The 23,857-nt window shown below is 40.2% G+C and overlaps 1 protein-coding gene across 16 annotated transcripts in view; it reads right to left on the bottom strand.

The window, feature by feature from the left end:
- KIAA1217 (KIAA1217 ortholog) overlaps window positions 1-23,857 on the bottom strand; it is a 586,069-nt gene that overhangs the window by 268,280 nt on the left and 293,932 nt on the right. The window lies entirely within an intron of this gene.

The raw sequence follows: 23,857 nt of genomic DNA, 5'->3' as shown, positions 1-23,857 counted from the left end.
ATTTCTGATTCTTTCCCAGCCTAAAATTTCATGGCTTCTACCCCTAAGTCCCTCTGTGTGGCTCCACGTGAGCCAGGGGTCAGTACATGTGAGCAGGGACAACACTTAGGTAACAAGGCTACTTGATACTTGAAGAAGACTTTAAAGTCCTCCAGAACGCCAACTCCTTATTCCTTGCCAGGAATTCCAAACTAAATTAAAAGTCTCAACCTGATTTTTTCCTCCATGATAGTATAATGAGCTTTTGAAGTGAGGTCCTTCAGCTGAACCCACTTTAAAAGTCAGTTAAATCACAGTAATTCAAAAAACCTGGGGAGAAGCCCGTCCAAAGCCGTCCAAATTGGTAAAGAGTCTAGATTATGGAATATTTTTGAGTAGCACAGATTTATGACTTTCAAGTGCAATCAGGGACTGTCGCTAGGTTAAAGTGTTGCCTCATAGAGATCTGCTTTAATGAAAAGATAAGAATGACATGTAATTTATACATCAAAGAATCTGTGTAAGTAGCACTATGGTGCTGGCCTCTGCTTCAACTGTTTCTATTTAAATTGCTTATATAGAATTGAATTGTTCCAAACTGCTTAAGATAGTCTTGCTATCTTTAGCGGGAAAATATTCCCTTTTCAATTTGCTTATGTTATTTGTGAAAACTCATACAAAGGTAAACTTTAGGCACCCTCTACACAAAGGCTTCAAAATTCCAAATTGGTGAAATAGAATGGGATTTTACCCTATAGTTTTAAAGCATATTATCTCCCATTTTGTCAGTAAGCTGAACTATAATTCATTTTTTATCAGCATTTTTCTCATTTGAAAACACAATAAGGATAATGGACAAGTAGCAAATCTGCTCTGTCAAGCCAAGGAATTCACATCTTCTTGGACAAATGAGCTTTGTCTTCACAGGATTCCATTGGCTCTGAAGCACATCAAATTACTGTTTTGGGGTCAAATCAAAGCTTGACCTCCATCATTTCAGATGTAGTCACTAAAAGGCTACTGCACTCACTCCAGAAAATGAGTGGAAAACAGTGAGTGGGGCTGGACTCTAGAACCTCTAACGTCCCTTCTACTTCTAAATCTAAACCTAGGCTCTTGGAAGTCAGTCCTGGTTGATATTTAATTTAACCACAAAGAATTCCTGCCTCTGAAGCAGAGAATCAAGATAAAACAAGACACGAAGACCAATTCTTCTAGAAGTTCTTGAGTTCATGTTGGCCCTTTGGGAAACTTACTAATAATTTTCCATTGTGTGTACAGTTCCACTGAGTGGTGAGCAGTCTATGGTTCAAGGTCTTGGTAAACCATTCTAGCCTAGCATTGAATGGTACCTCCAACTACTCTCCTTGGTACGTTGTCACCTGCTAAATGTCAGCTCCCTTTTTGCTTTCCCTAGCCCTCCCTTTCCCTCTCCCACTCCTGCTCCCCTACAATGCTTGAGCTGTATAGGAATTTAAAGGACCCCTGGGCCAATTCCCTAATTTTACAGAGAAGGAATGAAGGCCTAGTGAAGTAGACTTAACCTGAGGTCACAGAGTGAACTAGTGTTAAAATGGAATTAGAGTCCCAGTTCAGTGTTTTTGGATTCTTCCTTTTTTTTGGATTCTTCCCCTTCTTCCTCCTGTACCCATCTCCTTGGGGTACTCATACCCCTTCTCTGCCTTTCCCTTAAGGCTTCCACAGGTCTTGCTAAGACTCACTGGGACTTGAACCCAGGGCTAAAAAGGTTCCTAACTCCTAGGCAAGAAACAGGCTGCCCACATGTGGACCATGATAAGATTATTTGTGGATTATATTTGACTGAACCGGGGTCATGGAGAATCAGACACAACTGAAAGATGAATGAAGGATTGTGTAGAGAAGCAATGCCCTGAACAGGGAATCAAGAAAACTAGGGACCAAAGTATTACCCACCTGCCAAGGGACCTTGGGCAAGTTACCTAATTGGGTCTAAATTTATTTCTTTGTGAAATAGTTCTAACTTGCCCTGCCTACTTCCCAGAAAGATAGTATCTTCCATAAAGCCTGCTAAACAGTCAAACAATCTCACAAAGTATAGCCCAATGAGGGATGACTCTGTTTTGATTCATGCTATGTTCTTCATTGTTTAAGGTTAAGTAAATCCCCTTGTTTCCTCAGTCTTTCTAATGATGAAATGTGGAAACCAGGACATGGTCTTTCCTACCTTAATATCACAGGAGGATGGATACAATGACCTCTGAGTTCCCATCAAGTCCAAGCATTCTATGATTCTGGAAGTCAGGGGAGCAGGAGGGGGAGAGAAAAGGACGGCTAAGGAAAGCCATAATAATTCTAATGTTGTTGATACTATTAATAATAATAATGATAAAATAGCAAACATTTATATAGCACCTACTATGGGCTAAGCTTTGCATAAATCTTACCCCATTTGCTCCTCACAACTCTGCAAGGAAGGTGCTATTAGGATCCTCATCTTTCATTTATTTGATTCAGTCATGTCTGTCTTTTTGTGACCCCACAGACTGCCCTGTCCATGGGGTTTTCTTGGCAAAAATACTGTAGTGATTTGCCATTTCCTTCTCCAGTGGATTAAGGTATCAGAAGTTAAGTGACTTGCCCAGGGTCACACAGTAAATGTCTGAGGTCAAATTTGAACTCAGATCTTCCTGGACTCCAGGTCCAGCACTTTATCCACTGAGCCATGTTCTTGCCTCCTCTTATCCTCTTTTTATAGAAGAGGAAACTAAGGCAAACAGAGGTGAAGCTGTTTGCCCAGTGTCAACCAGCTAGTAAGTAAATGTCTGACGTTGGATCAGAATTCAGATCTTCCTGACTTCTGGCCCTGCATTCTATCTACTGTGCCACCTACCTGCCTCTGTGATTGAATTTCTACAGTTCAGTGGATGAGGTGTAATGAATTAGCCCTTGAACACTGTCCTGAAGTTCTCAGAGTAGGCAGAGCACCCTGATTTGCTTCACACCACTTCATAACCTATTCTACACTTAAATTCTAGACCCGGGGTATCAAAATGGACCAGAATGATTTCTCCCTGGAATCAGTCTCACACAATCACAGATTTAAGAGTCCTCAGAAGCCCTCAGTCCTGACAGCTAGGCAGAGCTGTGCAGAGAGTAGTGGACTTGGGGTTAGGAATATGAGTTCAAATCTATCCTCAGATACCAACTGTGTGACACTGGGCAAATGATCTCATCTCTTTCATCTATAAAACAGGAAGGAGAGGGTTGTTGTGAGGATAAAATAAAAAACACTTAACCTTAAAGTGCTATCTAAATGTTATTTATTATTATCATTATGAGTCCAATCTATACCTCTTTTGGAAAGAATCTCCTTTCCAATATTCCCAGCAAGTGGAGGTATAGGGTCGGCTTGAAAACTCTCCAGTAAGGGGAGTAACTTCTCCTGAAGCAACCATTACACTTTCAGATAACTCTAATTTTTTTTCTTTTTTAAAAAACATTTATTTAGTATTCTATTTTTCCCCAGTTACAGGTAAAAACAATTTTTAACATTCATTTTTAAAACTTTGAGTTCCAAATTCTCTCCCTTTGTCCTTCCCCATCCCCACCACCCCATTGAGAATGCAAGCAATTTGGTGAAATCATGTAAAACATTTCCATGATAGTCATATTGGAAAAAAAGACCCAAAAAAAGCCCTCAAGAAAAATAAAGTAAAAAAAAAGTATGCTTCAATCTTCATTCAAACACCATCAGTTCTTTTTCTGGGGATGGATAGCATCTTTCATCATAAGTCCTTCAGAGACTAATCTTTAAAACAGATTTTCCTAATAGTAAAAAAATTCTAATAGTCAAAAATCTGCCTTTTTACAACTTCATCTGTCATTCATTATCAGTTCCACCCTCTGGGTTAAAGCACCTATCCAATGGTACCCTATCTTGGACAGTAGCTATCTAAAAGGTATTTCATACCTTTTCAATATGGCTCCTTCAAAGATGGAAAGACAACTCTCATGTCTGATCCGCTCCCCCTTCCCCCCCAAGTCTTCTTTTCTCCAGTCTGAACATCTACTTTTACTTTAGCTGATCCTTCTATGACATGAAATCATTACCATTCTAGACACTTTCCTCTTGCTAGTCTACAGCTGATCAATGTCCTTCCCAAAACATGGCACCCAAGGCTAAACAGAAACCCTTCTGATGCGGTCTGATAAAGGTGGAGTACAGTGGCATTATTCTCTCTCTAGTTCTGAATAACTTGTTTCACTATGTCTAGTCTATCTTTTTCTGGCTGCATGTTGGTTCCTATTAAGCTAAAAGTCCTTGAAATCCATTTCTTTTTCACAGACATTTTCTTTCTCTCAGCTTTATTTAAATTATGTAAATAAAACTAAAAACAACCAAGAACTCTGGGCTTGGCTAGAAGTTAAAAGTGGTCAGCAAGGGTTTATTGTGAAAACAAAGGTTTGAAATAAATGTGTGTCTTAAGTTTTCTTGCTGGGGATTGTCTTGCCTTTCTCTTGGATTTGATTCCGAAGCTATCAGAGAAGTCCCTATATTTTTCCCAGAAAAAAAGTCTGAATAGATTCCTCCCAAAACCTTCATCAGCAACAGTAGATAAAGTGAGGGCAATTGCAGCATTCTGACCTAGATACTTTAACCTATTAGCAATCCTGCAACTTGGAACTGTAATGAAATAGAAGCATACATTCATTTAAAGGATCACCTGTCATAGGGCTGGATCACCAGCTTTTTGAAATCCATAAAAAAAAGGTCAAAATAGGGATTATATACAGACACATACATACATGCATGCATGCATGAATATGCATACATACATACATATGTATCCACCCCCCAGGGCAGGTGGCATCCAAAAAATGCAAAATAATCGTTATCTAAAACTGTTCTCCTCTGTAGGAAGGCATCTAACATGAAAATACACAGAGGCTTTGGATTGACTTCCTACAGAAAAGCCCAATTTGGCTGTAAACCTAGACAGTTTTAACAACACAGCCCACTGATATTTCCATATCCACATTCTCTTCCCACTTAATTGGACCATTGACGTGTCTTGTGCTCATCTTAATGGGCTCTCCTGAACAGTGTTGCACTACTCAGTCTGTAATAAGAGTGTTTAATCTCCAGGCAGCCCCAACTCCTCTCAAACCTGCCAAGGAGAGGGCTCTGTTAGGCAGCTCTGTCAGAGCTTATACACAAACCAAAAGAAGAGAAAGAAATATAGCTTTATTTTTATCTTTGCTGACAGCCAAGGCTTCTATCACTGTCGAAATAAGGGGCATCTAGGAGTCTGAAATCTTACAGCTGATTCATTTATTCTAAAAGTCAACACTAAAATCTGTAAAATTTGATGTCCCTGAGACGCAGAATGGTATAATGGATAGAATTCTGGGCTCAGAGGCAGGAAAGCTTGGGTTCAAGTCTTGCCTAAGACAGAAGCTAGCTGTTCTAACACGGACATGTCACCTAAGTGATGTGGGTCTCAGTTTACCCAAATGTAAGATGAGGTTAGATCAGATAGGTAGGGGGGTATCCCTTCCACATCATGGCTTTCTCCACTGCAGTTTTGACATATCCTGGGTCAGCATAAGAAATTAAATGGGAATTTGGGGGGAGTTTTGCAAAAGTTGCAAACACACAAAAGGTTTAGAAATTCAGAAATTGGAAAATAGATATATTTTTTGCTTTGGGGGTTTGTTTGTTTGGTTTTTCTTTTTTTGCTTTTTGGAGGGGGGAAGGTAAGGAAATTGGGATTAAGTGACCTGCCCAACATCACATGGCTAATTTTTTTTGTGTTAAGTGTCTGAGGCCGGATCTGAACTCAGGTCCTCCTGACTCCGGGGCCAGTGCTCTATTCACTGCACCACCTAGCCGCCCCTGGAAAATATATTTATAGCACTGCTTAATGTCAACTTCTTTTTTCTTTTAATAACATAATAATTCAACCTTTTCTGGTACAAAGGGAGGGTCAAAAAATTTTATGCAGATTTTCCAGATCACAGGAGCAGCATGCCTACAACCTTAAGGATGTGGCAGGGATGACTATATTTATGTATGGTTTCAAGGTTTCCAAGAACTTTACAAATATGATCTCATTTTATCCTCACAACAATCCAGTGAACTAGGCGCTAACCTGATTTGACCTATAAGGAAACTGAAGCTAAAAGAGGTCAAATGATTTGGACAGGGTCACATAGCTAGAGGCCAGATTTGAATTCAGGTCTTCCTACCTCCAGGTCTAGTGTTCCATCATCTGCCTTAGATAATCTCTAAGGTCCCTTCCAGGTCTAAATCTATGTACAGAAAGCATTAATTTCTCAGTGCCAATGGTCAAAAGGTTTTTCTCTCATTGTCAAGCAGGGATCTACATCTGGTTTTCCAGTCTTTTTTTTTTTAATGTCTCTCTCAAATGATTTGAGGCTCTGACTTATGATCTGTTCTTTCTGGCTTAGCATAGCCCCTTGCACATAGTAGGTTGTTTATAACTGGTGAATTGAAGCAAATGAGTCTAGATGCTAAAGAAACAGCTATTTGAAAGAATGGAGAATGCCAAAGGAAGCTCTGGTTTTCCATTAAAACAAAAACAACCAAGGTGTTGTTTGCTGTTCTCTGCTTCTCTTCATGATACTTGGTACGTTTAGAGAATCTGATCCAATGAGACCAATGGCAGTGACATGCATTTGATCAGTATGGGAAACTTCTTGTGAATGGATGAAACCCACCAGAGAAGGGCAGATGGGCAGGGAACAGAAGAAGAATGGGACACCACACAAGAAATCTTCCAGTAGGCTGGGTCACCCCCACCTCCAACCACTGAACAGCAGTTTGCTCAGCCAACTCAGGCCCCAGGCTTGACATTCTCCCCATCTGTCAATGTTGCTAATGTTGGCTGAAGGCAAAAATGTCATTTACCAGGAGTGTGCAATAGCCAATCTTCTGGAAATATCTACTGGATTTCTAGCACCTCAAATCCAATCCCATGGATGCCTTGTAGCAAGATGGCAGTAATTCTACACTCTAATCTGAAAGATATGGATGTGGTTGAGGTTATGTAGAGAGAACTAAACATTTTTCTAGGTCAGAGTCAATGCCTTTCCCTTTTCCACAAAATGGAGAACAGCCCAGAATTGGATTAGACCCTTAAGAAAACTGACTTCCTGTCCTGTGCTCTAATGACTGGACCTCACCCCATTCTGAAGAGGAAAATAGCTTGGGATTTCAAAACTGGCTGGGGCCCAGTTGTCCAAATCATCCAATTACTGCCTAAAAACAATTATATTACCCTTATAATGCTTTTGATTCCTTTCCAACCCAAATTCCTCCCACCCTAGTGAGTCTTTTGATAGCATAACCAGGTCATTATCTAAAAGGATATGGAATTTGAAATGTTTTTCCATAATAAGACCATAAGCATTCCTTTTACAGGAAGCACCCCCCTCCTCCTTTTGTAGACTTTCCATATCATAGCATGTGTGATATCAGAGCACACTCTCTAGCGAGGCACAAAGGTAGGTAAATGATGAATAAGACATGCTTAGCAAAGCAACTTATTTATACTGTTGGGTCATGAATTATGTGTCAATAGGATCATTAAGATGTGAATACTACTACATTTTCTTCTAACATATCATCTGTCAGTCTAACTCCATGCCTTCTGACCCAGAGATTTCACTTCGCATATACCCCAAGGAGGTCAAAAATAGAAAGAAAGGTACCACATGGGCAAGAATATTTACAGCAGCCCTTCCTGTAGTAACAAAGAACGGGAAGGGAAGTAGATCCCCATCAGAGGGAGCCCGGATAAACAAGTTGTGGTACATGAATGTAATGAAATGTTGTGCTGTAAGAAATAATTGATATGAAGAGTACAGAGAAGCACGGAAAATATGTAAACCAATGCAAAGTGAAGGAAAGATAATCAGAAAGACAATATAGTCAATGACAACAACAATGATGTTTATTTGAGTTCTCCGTCACCTGCTTCAGAACTTTGCCAAGTCAGATACAGCCTGATACTAGCTGGCCCTGGGCAAGTCACTTCACACTGTTTGCCTCAGTTTCCTCATCTGTACAATGAGCTGGAGAAGGAAATGGCAAACCAGTATCTCTGCCAAGAAAATTCCAAATGGGGTCACAAAGCGTCAGACATAACTGAAACCACTGAACAAATTTATGTATGTATATGTACACATACACGTTTATATATATGGACGCATATGTGTGTATGTGTATATGTGTGTGTTTGTGTGTATGTATATATATGTTGTGTAAGCTATTTAAAAGATTGATAATATAGGTTTTCCATTGTGCAATATTGTTAGCACCAATAATTTATTAATCAAGGGCGGGGGAGGACTAAGAAATTACAGTGTTGTTTGTATTCATATTGTACTACGTTGAGATGGAGAACAGAGATCAAATGATGTTTGGTTTGTAAATTCTTTCCCTGCCTTCAACTGAAGTGTTTCAAAAGAGCAAGAATTCTTAGTTATGGCTCTGAATAAGAGCTTGATTAATGTTTATTGAATGACTAGAAGAGAGAATTAGTGAATAGAATGCCCAAGAGTCAAGGACCTCCAAAGAAACAATAACAAAAAACCACCAAAAGTGAATGACAAGACTAGAGACTAGAATCATCACATTCCAAACTTTGAAACCCAAGAGTTTCCTTCCCAGTATATCTAGAGAACAGGATGTGAAAGGGGAAACTTGGCTCAAGGCTGACTGACTAGTGGGAGCTATATATATCACTGCCCTTCACATTAGAAGATGACCCTGCTGAAGATGCTGTTCCCTATACACATAACTGACGTGTTTGTCACCTGTAGTCCCAGGAACATTTGATACCACTATGGAACAACGCCTGCAAAAGGCATTCTTTTAAGGAACTGCCCCTAAGCCCCACATGTTGCTAAAGCATGGCAACTAGCCAAGACTGCATTAGACAAGATGCTTGCCAAGCGGGGGTATTTATAAAGATCCATTTTCCAAAAGGAAGACATCTTAAGGGATATCCCTGTCACTTCAGGAATGGGGTGTCCGGTTTCCTGTTGGATGGAGGATTTGCCTCCTGCCTAAACAGTTGTCTATTTCAGCATATGATGGTGGAGTGAAGACGTCAGAAACATTGAATACAAGCATCCCTGGTTTCAAGAACCCCTGAATATTGCGCAGTATGAAACACAGAACAAATGAGTCCACAAAACTTGTCAATTACTGATTCCATAGGGTAGGCTGAGAGTTCCAGGGCCCAGCTAACCACTGCCTTGTATAAATCACTGACTTCAGAAGTTACATGTGTGTAATGCCAGGAAGTACAAGTCAATGAAGATGTTTGCATGTGTGCTGTTTGGCCTGATTCCAAGAAGAAAAATGAGACGGTTAGTTTACTTTAATTTTTTTAATCAGCTAAATGATTTATTTTCACTCCAGGCCATTTATCAGTTGGTTTGCTAGAAAATCCTTTTTAATAGTGAATTCATACTGGAGTTTAAGGACAAAAAGAAAATACAGCATTAATGGTAGGCCACTGGGGTTACCCAGAGGGAGAGGAAGATATACAAAAGGTTACTGCCAGTTACAGAAGACTTCCTCTGACAGAGAGGAACAAACACAGATGGCATTTTTGCAGCAGGGATACATGGATGGCTCTTTCCTTTTGTTAGACACAACATTTTAAACTCTCTTGTGCATTTTATCACCTAGAATGAGACTATTACTGGAATCTGATCTATGACCATTGATAAAAAGTGAGAATACTAAAAAGATACACATGAGAATAGGAGGGACCTTGGAATGTCACTATAGCCCTGTGGAATTCACTGTAAGTTGGATCTACCTTGGAACCCATCCAAGAGGGGTTAGTTATTGAAATACCAAAGAATCTCATTATAAAACAATTTTATCTATAAAATAAACCTATAGCAAAGTCCCTGAGAATTACGACCAAATTCCAAGTCTGCTGAATTGTATTCCAACCATTGAAAAGGGAAGACACATGTAAGAACTCACAGTCTGATCCGAGAATCACACAAATTGTTTCTATAAAATAGTTTAGTACTGTGTCCAAATAGTCATGTCCCTAAATATAGGACAATATACTTAGATAAAAGGTACACAAGGAACCCATTAATCTGTCAGTCAACAATATATATATATATATATATCGTGTTTCCCCGATAATAAGACACTGTCATATTAATTTTTTTGGAAAGAAAAACACCAGAGGGCTTATTTTAAGGGGAAGGCTTATGTTGTCCTGCCTCAGCTCTCCTCCGCAGCACTGCTCTCAATGGCGCCAGCAAGCAAATCACTGGGGAAGAACAGGATGATGGGCTCACTGCTGCAGCTCTGATTGGATGCAGCTCGGAGCGCGGCGTGTGTTTCACCCGGGGGGGGGGGGGGGGGACGGTGCATACAGAGGGTACTGTAATGTAGCGTGTAGCGCAGGGGATCACCTTCACTACAGTAGCAATCTCAATAGGGCTTATTTTCAGGGGAGGGCTTATTTTAGAGGAATCTTACACAGTAAGGGGAGGGCTTATTTTCGGGGTAGGTCTTATTATCAGGGAAACATGGTATATATCTTTTTAGTATCCATTGTTTGCAGAACAGGGAAATAGGTAGCCTGTCTTAGGGAAAACAGTATTGCCCAAGGAGACCCAGAAGACTTGTATTCCAGTCAAGTTCTGGCTCTCCCATTTACTCTGTGACCTTGGGCAAGCAGCTTTATTTCTCTGGGCCTCAGTTTTCCTGTTAAATGATGAAATTCGAATAGGCAATAACAAAGGTCACTTTCATGACTCTCTAAGGTCTAACATATGTGTCTCCATATGTATGTGGTAGGAGCAATCTTACCAAAAACCAAAAAAGGAATGATTTTTGGCTTCAAGGAACCTTCACTGGGAGATCCATACGCTGTACAATTAAAAACTTTAAGAAGAGACAAGGAACACCAATTAAAGGGCATATTGGAAAAGTAGCATGGTACATAAAAAGAGCATGAATTTGGAATCCATGTTTTGCCACTTATGAGCTGTTTGCCTCAGTTTCCTCATCAGTAAAATAAGCTAGAGAAGAATATGGCCAACCACTACAGTATCTACCAAGAAAACCCCAAGAAGAGCTAGATACAACTGAAAATGCCTAAACAACCACCTTTGGGAAAATTTCCAAATCTCTCTGGACCTCCTTTTTGTTAGCTATAAATGAGGGTGAGCTAATGAAATGTCTTCTAATGTGCCTTCTGGCTCTAAACTCCTGTTCCTGTGGAGGAATAGAAGAGGGAGGGAATAAACATTTATATAGTGCCTACTATATGCCAAGCACTGTACTAAATGCTTTTAAAAAATGTCATTTGATCTCATTTAAGCAAATGGAATTACAAATGTGGAGGGACACAGCACTGGAATGATCATTATCAGAGAATGGTGGGTAAAAGCTTTGTAGAGAAAGTGAATGGTTAAAGAAAGGACAAACACGGGTATGAAAAAGGGAAATGCAGTGAGGAAAATGACCCCTGTGAAAGCAAGGAATGAACCAGACCTGGAGGGAGATAACAAAGAGATTCTCTTGCCTGGTACCTGGGCCATGTTAGAATTCAATGAAATACCCTTATTTCATAATTGAAAGTGACTGCTACTCCCCAAGCTGATGAGAAGTCTCTAACTCTTTAATTAAAAAATAATAACCTGAATTCAGTCCATACTAACTCTATTTTATGAAGTTTCCTGTGTTTCAAACTGACATGGTTTTACCACATCTGAAGTTGGGCTGAATTTATATAAATTAGTCCTGATTCCTAGGAAATGAGCAACTAAGCTGGTAATTTAGTTAACTACTCATAATTCCTTATATTTGTACTGTGGTTTCCAGCACAGATTGCTATCATGCATAACATCCAATTGGTCCTCATGTCCTCTGACATGGATAGGATAAGTATTCTAAACCTGAGTTTTCAGAAGAAATAACATGTTTAAAGAAATTGACCTGACTTGGGAGAGTCATATATAGCAATTAAATGGCAGTCATAGTTCCAGTTGAGATCTCCTAATTCCAAGTCCTGTCTCTGTTCTTCAGAACTTTCTTAGGTATAAAAGTAAAGGGAAAAAAGTACATGGTGACTCTGAACGCTTGCATGTCTCTGATGCAACAGCAGAAATCAACTCGAATACAATTTTTTAAATGGAATAGTTGGGAGTAGAAATAGAAAAATAATGCTTGCTATCTAAAGAAGGTGCCTACTTATAGTGTGAACACTTTTCTGGGGCACTAGATTGTCCATCTTTAGTCACACCTGGAAATTGATGAGCTTAAAAAACTGTGCTTGTGTGTGTGTGTGTGCGTGTGTGTGTGTGTGTGTGTGTGTGTGTGTGTGTGTGAGAGAGAGAGAGAGAGAGAGAGAGAGAGAGAGAGAGAGAGAGAGAGAGAGAGAGAGAGAGAGAGAGAGAGAGAGGCAGAGATAGAGACACAGAGACACAGAGACAGAGACAGGCAGAGCTGGAGGTGGGGTAGGGAGCAGAATTAATTATCCTCTCTCCAGTCCTGTAAATGGGTTGGGGGAGACTGGAAAAAACTTCCAAGTAGAGGTAAATAGAGAGTCAAATAAAGAGAGATGGTTGGTCCTTAACCACTATGGAAGCTAGGAAAGCTACAGGGAAAGACTGAGTAATGAGGCAACAACAGTAAACCAAGAAGTGCCCACTTCATTTTCCAAACAAAAATCTTGCAGAATTACCCAGCTGTACCCAGAAGCAGTTGCTGCTTTGGGTACCTCAGCCCTAAGATAGGCATGAAAATCACTTGATGATGACAAGCTCACTTTTCTTCTATTCAGCTTGAACCCTGCCTTCCTTCTTTTATCTCTTAATCTTCCAACCACTCCTCCCTTTTTTAGTGCTTTTATTCTCTATGAATTATTTTTTCCAAAATTAAAAAAAAAATTCCCAGGAGGTACCACATTCTTTTTTTTTAAGCAATTGGGGTTAAGTAACTTGCTCAAGGTTACAGGGCCAGTTATTTCTGGGTGTCTGAGCCAGGATTCGATCCCCCAGGTCATCCTGACACTGGGGGCTGGTGCTCTTACTCGCTGAGCCACCTGGCTGCCCCAAGGTAGCACATTCTTGCAAATACAATGGTTCTTTTCCAGACTCCATTCTTCTCAACTTTTCTGTGGCTTATAACACAGCTGATCCTTCTCCTCATCTTATATACCCTCTCCCTCCTTGCCTCTGAGGCTCCATGGCCTCCTGCTTCTCCTCCTAGCTCTCTAAATTCTGTCTTCTCTGTCTCTTCTATTGGCTTTTCATCCTCTTCTCAAGCCTTGGGTATTTCCCAAGGGCCTCGTCTTGGTCCTTTTCTCTCTTTACAACTCACTACTATGGCAGTCTCATTTACTCCCACAATTTTAATTAACACCCTATGCAGATGCTACATAGATCTCTCCCTCGCTAGCCTGGATTCCTCTTCTGAGATTTGGACCTTTATCTCTAAATGCTCATAAGAAAGTTCTACCAGGTGTCTCACTGGTACCTCAAACTTAACATATTCAAAACCCAGTCCATTATCTTTTCCCCAAATTGGTTCTTGCTGATTTTGCTATTTCTGCCTATGTCATTGGCTGGGGATTGACTCGCTCCTATCCAAGCAGTAATCAAGCTCCAACAATTTCTTTTTTTTTATTATTTTATTATTATTTTTTTAAAAGCAATTGGGGTTAAGTAACTTGATCAAGGTTACATAGCCAGTTATTATTTCTGGGTGTGGTGCTGAGTATCTGAGCCCGGATTTGATCCAGGTCATCCCGACACTGGAGCCGATGCTCTTACTTGCTGAGCCACCTGGCCGCCCCTAAGCAATTGGGGTTAAGTAACTTGCTCAAGGTTACACGGCCAGGTGTTTCTGGGTGGGTGCTAAGTGTCTGAGCCCGGGATTCGATCTCCAGGTGTTCTCAACACTGGAGCCGGTGCTCTTACTCGCTGTGCTACCTGGCCGCCCCAAGCTCCAACCATTTCACCTCCACATCTATACCTCCTTTCTCCTTCCCCCATCTGGAAAAGAGTCTCATTATGAGCCACCTGGATTATTAGAGTAACCTACCAACAGTCCTACCTGATTCTATTCTCTTGCCCTTGAAACTGTCTTTTATGCAGCTGCCCAAATAATTCTTGCACAGAGATCCAGTTGTGTTACTCCTCTACTCAAGAATCTTCTGTAGCTCCCTCTTGCTTGGCATTCAAAGTCTATCACTGTCTGGAGTCACCCTCTGTCCCCGTCTGGTGTCACTCTTCTTTTCCAGTCATATTTCCTGTTACTCTCCTCTTCATACTCTGCATATCCACTCTCATCTAACTATACTATTCTGTCCCTCAAACTGTGTTCCCACTCCTAGGGGAAGACCAGTGAGAAAACTCTCTTTCCCACTCTTGTGCCTTTGTTTATGCTATTTCTCACACTTAGACTATCCTCCTGTTCCTTCAGCTGTTGAATTTTCACTCATCCTTTGAAGAGAAATTAACATGCTACATTTTCCATGAAGTCTCCAAAGTGCTATGCACTTTATTGGGGTTTGGGGATACAATGACAAAAGTGATACAATCCTTTCGCTTGAGAAGCTTACAGTCTAGTTGAGGGTAAACAACATATACATCAATAGATAGCTACAAAACAGATACAAGGCAATTTTCAGTGAAGAACAGTCAGGTGAATGCAGGAAGCCTTCAAGCAGAGTAGTGAATGTGAGCTTAGCCTTTAAAGAAAGGTAGAAGTGAATCGAGATGGGGGGAGGTAGCGCAAAGGGAAGGGGATGGTAGATGGAGTGCCCTGTGTAAGGAACAGTAAAAAGGGCTGTTCAGGAGGCGGCTAGGTCTTGCAGTGAATAGAGCACCGGCCCTAGAGTCAGGAAGACCCGAGTTCAAATCCAGACAGATACTTAACACGTCCCAACCCTAATTGCCCCTCCAAAAAAAGACAGAAAGAAAAATCTGCTCAGCTGCAGCACAGTAGTCACGAAGGGGAGCAGATGTAGTAGGTCCAGAATAGCTGCTGGTTTGGGGCAGTTAGACGGCTCAGTGTATAACGTGCTGGACCTGGAGTCAGGAAGACTCATCCTCCAGAGTTCAATCGCGCCCTAGCTGGGTGACCCTGGGCAAGTCACTTAACTTCTGCTTGTCTCAATCACTGGGGAAGGAAATGGCAAACCACTCCAATATCTTTGCCAAGAAAACCCCAAATGGGGTCATAAAGAATTGGACGAGACTGAAAAATGACTAAGCAACAAGAAAAAAGGCAGCTGTTGCAATTAGGTTGTTTTAAAACTCTCCAATGCACTTATCATCTAATACTTTACATCCCAAGTTATCTGTCACTGTATCTTAGCCCCACTAGACTGTCAACTCCATAAAAGAAGGAACCTTGCCTTATCAGACCTTTGCATCTCTTCTAGTGCTAACTGGAGGCATTTAATAAATGGCTGTTAAATTCCAGTGAGCATTTATTAAGTGTCTACTATATGTCAAGCATTGTGCTAGGTTCTAGGAACATGAAAATATACAATGAAATAATTCCTAGCTTCAAAGACTTTGTAACAAGGAGAACAATTTAATGAATGAATGAATATTTAAACCCGTTATGTACAATAAAGGGGCATATTAGTGCAAATTCAAGTGTATCCTGCTTTGATTATCCATCAAGAAACATTGTTTTAGGCCCTTACTTTGTCTCCCGTATGGCACTAAGTAATGGAGTCACTAAGAAAGTAAAAAACAGTCCCTGCCCTTAAGATGTTTATATTCACAAGAAGGAGCTGACATTCTGAATTAACAAAACTAAGACATTAGAAAGTGAATATTTCCATGATATAAATGACTATCTGTTTAATGGAAGGATGCTCAGTATGTTTTTTTTTTTAAATCCTGAGTTCAAAGGGTATTTATTCCGGGTGCACTTACCATGCACGATTTCTAGAAAAGGGAGATAGAGGCATATTCTTGTGGAGGTAAGACAAACATATAAATTAGTATGCCATAGGGAAGTATGTATTAAGTGCCAGAAGCCTGGAACTGAGTACTACAGGAGTTCAAAGGGGAAAATCAGTAACCTCTGGATGTGTTAGAGTGAGTGAGAATCTTAGCAGACTTCCTAGAAGAGTGAGCTACTGAACAGGGCCTTGAAGAGCAGGTGGGGGAGGCTGAGGTGTTCTAAATAGAGGAACTGGTGTGAACAAACTCATGGAAGCAGGAAAGCCAAAATGGTGCCCGGCATAATGTCAACTGGCCATTTGGGTATGGATCAGAGCAGGGGTGGGGAACTTGTGACTTCAGGGCCACATGTGGTCCTTTAGGTCCTCAAGTACGGTACTTTGACTTAATACAAACTTCACAGAAGAAGAGAACAACAGTCAAAATGCCACATGTGACCTCAAGGCCACAGGTTACCCATCCCTGTGTTACAGCATGTAAAGAAATGGTTCATGAAGTCAGGAAGAAAGACTGGGCGCCAAAATTGTGAAATAAGCTGTCAATAACATTTTAAAGGGAGTACAGTAACTTTCCTGCAAGACAGTCAAAACTCTGTGAAGACATTAAACTAATTTAAACTAAACAAAAATAGTTTGGAATTAGAAGAGCAGCGTTCAAATCTTGGCCCTGTAACTTTCTAGCTGGTTAACCTTGTGCCATCTCTTCACTTTTTTGGCCCATGGATTCCTAATCTCTAAAATAAGGCTAGACCAAAGGTGGCCTCAGGGCTGTAGGTCCCCCATCCCTAGGCTAACCTCTACAAGGTTTCCTGTTTATGGATCTTTTGTTGTCATATAGACTTACTCAGGTAAGGAAGTACTATTGTACTGGAAGAAACAATGGAAGAGATCACTCAACCATACAACCTGGGAAGGTTGGCCTGAACTCACACAGAGTGAAATAAGCAGGATTCGGAGAACAATTCACACAATAACAACAACATTGTAAAGACAACTTGGAAGAACAAAGAACTCTGATCAACTTGGTGACCAACCCTGATTATAAAGGAGTGAAGTTCACACTAGGCACCTCTTCAAAGAGAGGCAGGAGACTTGACCAGGTACATGTTCTGGAAACTCCCTCGAACTCTCCTTGAATCTTCCCACTTGATCTGAGGCGTCTATCCATCCCAGGCAACTGGCCTTTCATTGTCTGCACCAGGTTCCACCCTGGACCCTACCTAGACCTCCTAGATCCTCCCTTAGCCATGTGGTCCAGGTCCCTGGTGTTCCAGCCCTTTTCTGTTCAAGATCTTCTCCAGACCCCTCCTCTAGTCACCCCAGACTACTTGGCCAACCCTAGATCCCTCCCACAGTTTTTCTGTATATAAGATCCATTTTGTTTCCATGAAAGTGCTCAGATTCAATCTGGCTGGCTTACATTAGCTTTACAAATGTTCATATTCCTTAAGACTCTGGCCAATATGGTTAATCTTTAATAAACCTTGTTTGTCTTTTGCTGAAAGAAGGCTTGGGTCAAATTCATTTGGGCAGGACCCAGGTGTTACTATTTCAGGGTCCCAGCACCCCCTAAAGTCTCAACAGACTCAGGGTACTGAATGAGGCATGTATTTTTGGTCAGTGGCTGGCATAATGTAGGTGCTTAATAAATTCTTGTTGGCTACCTGTAAACGGGATAGAGTTAATGTGGGAATTTGTTTTACTTGACTTAGAATATTGGTTACAAGGGTTTTCTTTTTCTTTTCTATTTGGGGATGAGGGAAGAAAAAACAGATTTTTTTTTAAATTAAAAAATGAATTAAAAATTAAATAATGTCACTCTCAAAATGCAGAAAAGCCTCTGGAAGATATACCTCAGAAAATTTTCTAGTTATGTTTTTTTCTTAGACTTTTTTTGATATTTTAAAAAATTATCATGTAAAATATACCTTGATAGGGGTGGCCAGGTAGCACAGCAGGTAAGAGCACTGGCCCCAGAGTCGGGATGACCTGGGATCGAATCTGGGCTCAGACACTTAGCACCCACCCAGAAACACCTGGCTGTGTAAACTTGAGCAAGTTACTTAACCCCAATTGCTTAGGGGTGGCCAGGAGGCTCAGAGAATAAGAACACCGACCCCAGTGTTGGGATGACCTGGGGATTGAATCCCAGCTTGGATACTTAGCACCACACCCAGAAATAACTGGCCGTGTAACCTTGAGCAAATTACTTATCCCCAATTGCTTTAATATATATATATATATATTCCTTGATAAGGATAATGAATAGTGTCAAAATTGAACATCATGACCTATAAATCTCTGCAACAGATATTATCAAACCTTAGAAAAGACCCTGGATCTCTGGACTCGGCTCTTCTTTCCAATAGCTGTCTTTTTTTGTCTTGTAAGATCACAGGATTTGGAAGCAACTTAAAGAATGCTGGTATCATCCACAATACATCAAAAGACTTAAAAGAACCATGAATGAAAGACTGCTAAAACAGAAGTCTTCATTATGAGAGTAGGGGAGAGATATCTTTATACCACATTTAATTAAGGAATAGTCTGCCAAAGGCAGGAACAGAAGGTACAACTGTGAACATATTGTGAAGACCAAATTAAGAATTAGGCAAGCACTAGAATAGAGATGGGAAAAAGGAAGAATAAAATGGGGGAGGGGGGACACCACCCACAACAAACCCCAAATGCATGAAGTGGCAAAGGGGTTGCAGCCCTGAAAACAAACAGTTAGCTAGAGGGAGAATATTCAAATTTGTCAATACTAGATTTCTCCTAAGAAGAAACAGACTGTTTTTTAAAAAAATTTTTTAAGAGAATAAGAATTTTTTTTTAATGAATAAGGAAAAGAACCATGTCACTCTAGTCTCCCAATACTGAGCAAGGGACTTAGATTCCCTTTGCTCCACAGAGAGGTGGTGGTGAGGGAGAAAACTTGCTTGATATACAAATGTGAACTATTATTAGCATTTATACAAGATTTTGATCCCAGTTTTGTTAAAATTGCTTTTCAAATATTCTCTCATTAATCAGAGACCAGAAGCCCAATTTGCATAAAAGGAGCAGAAACAGCTATTTAGGGGCTATTGACCAACCCTACCAAAAAAAAAAAGGGAAATCATTCTCAAAATATTTGTCAAAGAGAAGGCTCTGAAATAGGGCCATTCCTTCTGCATTTGACATGAAATGCTTGCTAAAACAAAGAAAAAGAAGAACTGGTTTCAGAAGGGAATGAGAGGGAAAGCAGGGTAAAACAACAGAAAGTACTAGGGCTAATCCCTTTGCAGACCAAAATTCCCAAAGGTCCTTCTCACATTGGGGATTCAACTCTATGGGAGAGAGCATACTTTTCACATTGGAAGCTGATCTGATCTGATCCCTGGTACCTGGAGCTGCAAAAAGTATGGTGTTGCAGTAGACATCTTTCCTCCAACACTTTACTAGTGATGTGACCTCAGTTTTCTCTTCAGCAAAATGGGAACAATAGTAACACCTGCTTCATGGAATTATTGTGAGGATCAAATGATATAATACATTTAAAGGGCTTTGCAAGCCTTAAAGCACAGTAGAAATGGGAGTTATAAAATGGAATCCAACAAATAATGAAGCAGCCAGAATGGAAAGGATCTATGGTACTTTCTGCTGCTAAATCTTGTGATATAATGATGAAATGACATGTCTAGGCTGTAATTTCATTGCATAATAGACCACAGGACTATGGAATCATAGAATCACAGATTTAGAACTGGAAGGGGCCTTAGCGATGAGTGAGTTCAATTGTCTTGTTTTATTGACAGGAACACAGAGGCAAGATGGTCACACAGCTAGTGAACATCTATGGCAGCACTGGATCTCAGGAGTTCCTCGCTTCAAGCCCAGCCACCATGAGGATAGCTCAATATGTATTTGGGGGTTCAAAGAATCATAAATCGAGAGCCATAAGGTTACCCAATCCAGTTCCCCCAACGAATGGTCCAAGAAGGGTTAAGGAGTTATCACTTCACAGCTGTGAAGCAGTAGAGTGGGATGTGACCTCAGCTCTGCTGGCTCTTTCTTTCAAGGGAAACCAAAAGACATGGATGAGTCAGAACCATAATGTGGATACTGAAAATCACTGCTGACAGAAAATCTCAGGTGGGCACAGTCAGTAGGACAAGACCATGGCCACGCTGTCAGGAGAAAGTTAGGGATGCCTGAGTCAAGGGAGATCTGGCACTTGACTTGAGTTTGGAATCCTTAACTTCCTGCAACATTTAATTGAAGAAAGACTTTGTACATGAGGACTTTCCAGAAGATGATTTGACCTCATCTGCCCGTTCCTCTCCCTTCACCTTTATTTCTGTGTACATATTTTGAATTTGCTTAGGACATAAACCCCTTGAGAGCAGGAACTGCTTTGTTTTTGTCTTTGACGTCACAGGGTCTAACACTCTGCCCAGATAAATCCTATTGACTGATTAGTGTCTGGACCCTAGAAATCTTATCTCATCTTTTTACTGCTGCTATTTCTCAGTCCCAACAGTCTCCCTTCCTAGTCCAGCCATCTTAGTGGTGTACATCCCAGTACTTAGACTTTTATGTATCCAAGAACCATATTTTTTTGAACCCATCATTGCAAAATTTCTATCTATCGATGGACCTGTAGGACCATGAACTTTGTAACAACTCTGTAAAAGCTGAAGGTTAAGATTATGGAAGGTTCTTGTAATAAGAATACATATTATCCTCCAAACTGGTATGATTCTCTTGGTGTGGATGATAGAAACAAAAAAGGTAAGACTAATGAGATCAGGGGACCATGGGAAGGAGAAAATGAGTAATTTAAAGACCCCTTCTCTTCCCTCAGCCTTTGCAATGTACAACAGTAAATGAGAAAATCGTGAATAAAAAACTTTCCACCTAGGGAACTTGGAATGATTTAAGAAGGGCCAAGCCCTGCTTTTGGAATCACATGACACAAAGTAGAAATTCAATGGGAAAAATCCCAATGCAAAAGAAGAATCAAGGGGATCTGAGGGGGGGTCCAGATTGGGAATCTCATACAAAGATTCCTTCTCCCCTCAAAATTACTCTGTATTTAGTTTATGTCACCAAATGAGCTTTGGTGTTACCCAAAGAAAAAAAAAAGCACACTCATATTCCACAGAAACAGAAGCAAAAGACATCAAAGAATTGCATTATAAGAAGAAGAAACAGACCAGTAATAGAACAATGAGGCATGATGGGTAGACAGGCAGAGTGCTCACTGGTTCCTTCACGGTACCAAGAGGAAAAAAAGGAAGGCCTAGAGCATGTTGGGAGGTCACTCTGCAGCAGACATATGGGAGGCTACAGACAAGAGGGACAGACGACAGGCAGGCATGAATTACTGGTGAGAACTTTCAAACTGAAGAGATCCATTGAGTATAGCCATAGATACAAATATAGCTAGATAGCTATAATATTCCTGCACATGGATTCCCCTCTCCCCCATATATCAGAATATTTTTATCGACTTATATATGAATGTATTATCTTTCTTGATTGAGTTAGAGGGGTTTTTCAGCCCAAGACTTCAATTTTTGTCACTGTAGTTCCAATGCCTAACACCCATATATAGTAGGTATTTAATAAATATTTGCTGATTAACTGATACTCAGTAACTCTATGTTGCCATGAATAAATAAATAGTTAGAGATGCGGCTTTCAGAGCTATTTTGTTGTTGGTCAGTCATTTTTTCAGGCATGTCTGAATCTTCGTGATACCGTTTAAGGTTTTCTCAGCAAAGGTGCTGGAGTTATTTGCCATTTCCTTCTCCAGTTTATTCTAAAAATGAGGAAAATGAGGCAAACAGGGTTAAATGACTTACTTAGGCTCACATAGCTAATAAGTGTTTGAGGCCACGTTGGAACTCAGAAAGATGAGTCTTCCTAACTCCAGGCCTTCAGAGTGAAAGACTGACAAAATCACCGAAAACCAACAAGATGCTGGCTAAGCCTTCTGAATATCAGAAAAGCATCTTCCATTACTCCTATGTTTCTTCAAACTTTCTCATAACATTATTAACACATTTCTTCTTTCTTTTCCAAAGACTTGAAGAATAAAACTTGATCCAGGGAGGCCAAGGTTTGGACCAAAGCTTCCTTCTCTAAACTTGTGCCTTTTTATTCTCCTGGACAAGAGACTTGAAATATTAATACTTCAGCACTTAGAAACCCAGCACATTATACTGTCACCTCACTCTGTGATTATTAACAAGTCTGTAGGAATGTGAATACAAAGACTTTTGCAAAGTGACAGAGAACATCTCCCCCAGTTTGGGGTTTGCCATTTACCTGGTTCTGGGAAAATTACTGGGTAAGATGACAGTGTGGTATAGACCATCAGAGGGCTTATTTTCAGGAGCCAGAAATTGTTTTCTCCTACAATCTATATTTGGAGCCAATTAATAAACTTTATTTATTTATGCATCCAGGGCCCAATATTGCCCTCTTAGGGAGAAAGAAAATGAAGTAAAACCTGCAAAGGTGACCTGGAATTATGAAATCAAGGCATTTTAAGAAGGGAAGAAAATTGTATGTTTTTTTTTAATCAAAGCTAAAAAAGGTTTGCATTAGATTGAGATGCATTTATTAATATTTTCCATATATGGAAAGGAAATATAACTTCCTCTCCTAGTCAATGAAGAAGCCTGAGTACTAACATGGTATGAATGAGCTAGTCATAAATCTTTGATAAAAATAAAAATGCTGAACATACCATTTCTTGATATTACACCAGGATGTACATTTAATAACTTTCTGTAGTTTTTCCTGACATGGCAAACAAAGTTAATTGTGGCCCATTTTTCACCCAAATGGGGGTGATTTGAAGAAAGAAATTCAAGTTTTAATTAACAAGGCAAGCCTAGTCACTTCTTTAGAGCTGTCATTTAGTCAGGGGGTACTAAGCTCATAGACTTGGAATGAGCTTTGATTAATTCAAACAACGAGAATTTATTTTAAGCACCTACTGTGTGACAGGCACCTCGTTATGCACATAAGAAAGCAGGGCAAAAATGACAACAGTATTTATCCTCAAGGAGCTTAGAGTCTACTGACTGAACATTCAAACTACAGGTTAAAACAATAACAATGACAACAAAAACTCAAGTAGGAAATTATCAGAGCTATTTTCCCCCCATGTGGTATCATATTTTTAAACTCTCCACAATTCTGTTATGCTGACAAAGTAAAAGTAACTCACATTTACATGGGGCTTTAAGCCTTGCTAAGCTCTTTTAAAAAAAAAGTTTGTATGGTAGATACTACAAGTATTATTCTGCCCCTTTTACAGAGGAAGAAACAGATTTGGGGGGTGTTAAATGGTCACAAAACTAGGAAGTACCAAGAGACAGGAATCAGATATACATTTCCTGAATCCAGGGCTTCATCAACTATTCAATCCTAGACTTATTTGCTTTTTAAAAAATCTCTTTTTTTTTTATTAAGTCTTGAGAGATGGAGGCAGAGTAGATAGAGAATTGGCTCTCCTCTGGGAGCTCCCTCTGCCAATGAGATCCTAGGTTCAGCCCCTTCCTTTATCCCTAGTCTGAACTTCACAGTGCAGTACAGTGGAGAGCATCCTAGCTCTGGAATCAGAGGTCCCACCTTTGGCTCTTACCTGTATGACACTGGGAAAGTCCCAAGATCCTTGGGGCCACAGTTTCATCATGAATAAGATCAGGATGTCAGATATGATGGTGTTTCAGATCCCTTCCACTCTCAATCAATAAGTAGGTAGATGGCATAATGGATAGTATTGGACTAGGAATAAGGAAGACCTCAGTTCAAATCCTGCCTCAGACACTAGGTAACCCTAGGCAAATAATTTAACCCCTCTCATCCTCAATTTCTTCATCTGGTAAAATGGGGGTAAGCCA

This window comes from Petaurus breviceps, unplaced genomic scaffold (genome assembly GCF_028583685.1).
Source record: "Petaurus breviceps papuanus isolate PSGF00001 unplaced genomic scaffold, PetGlider_PUasm1.0 178, whole genome shotgun sequence".
Lineage (NCBI taxonomy): Eukaryota > Metazoa > Chordata > Mammalia > Diprotodontia > Petauridae > Petaurus > Petaurus breviceps.
This window is presented reverse-complemented; position numbering and strand designations above follow the sequence as displayed.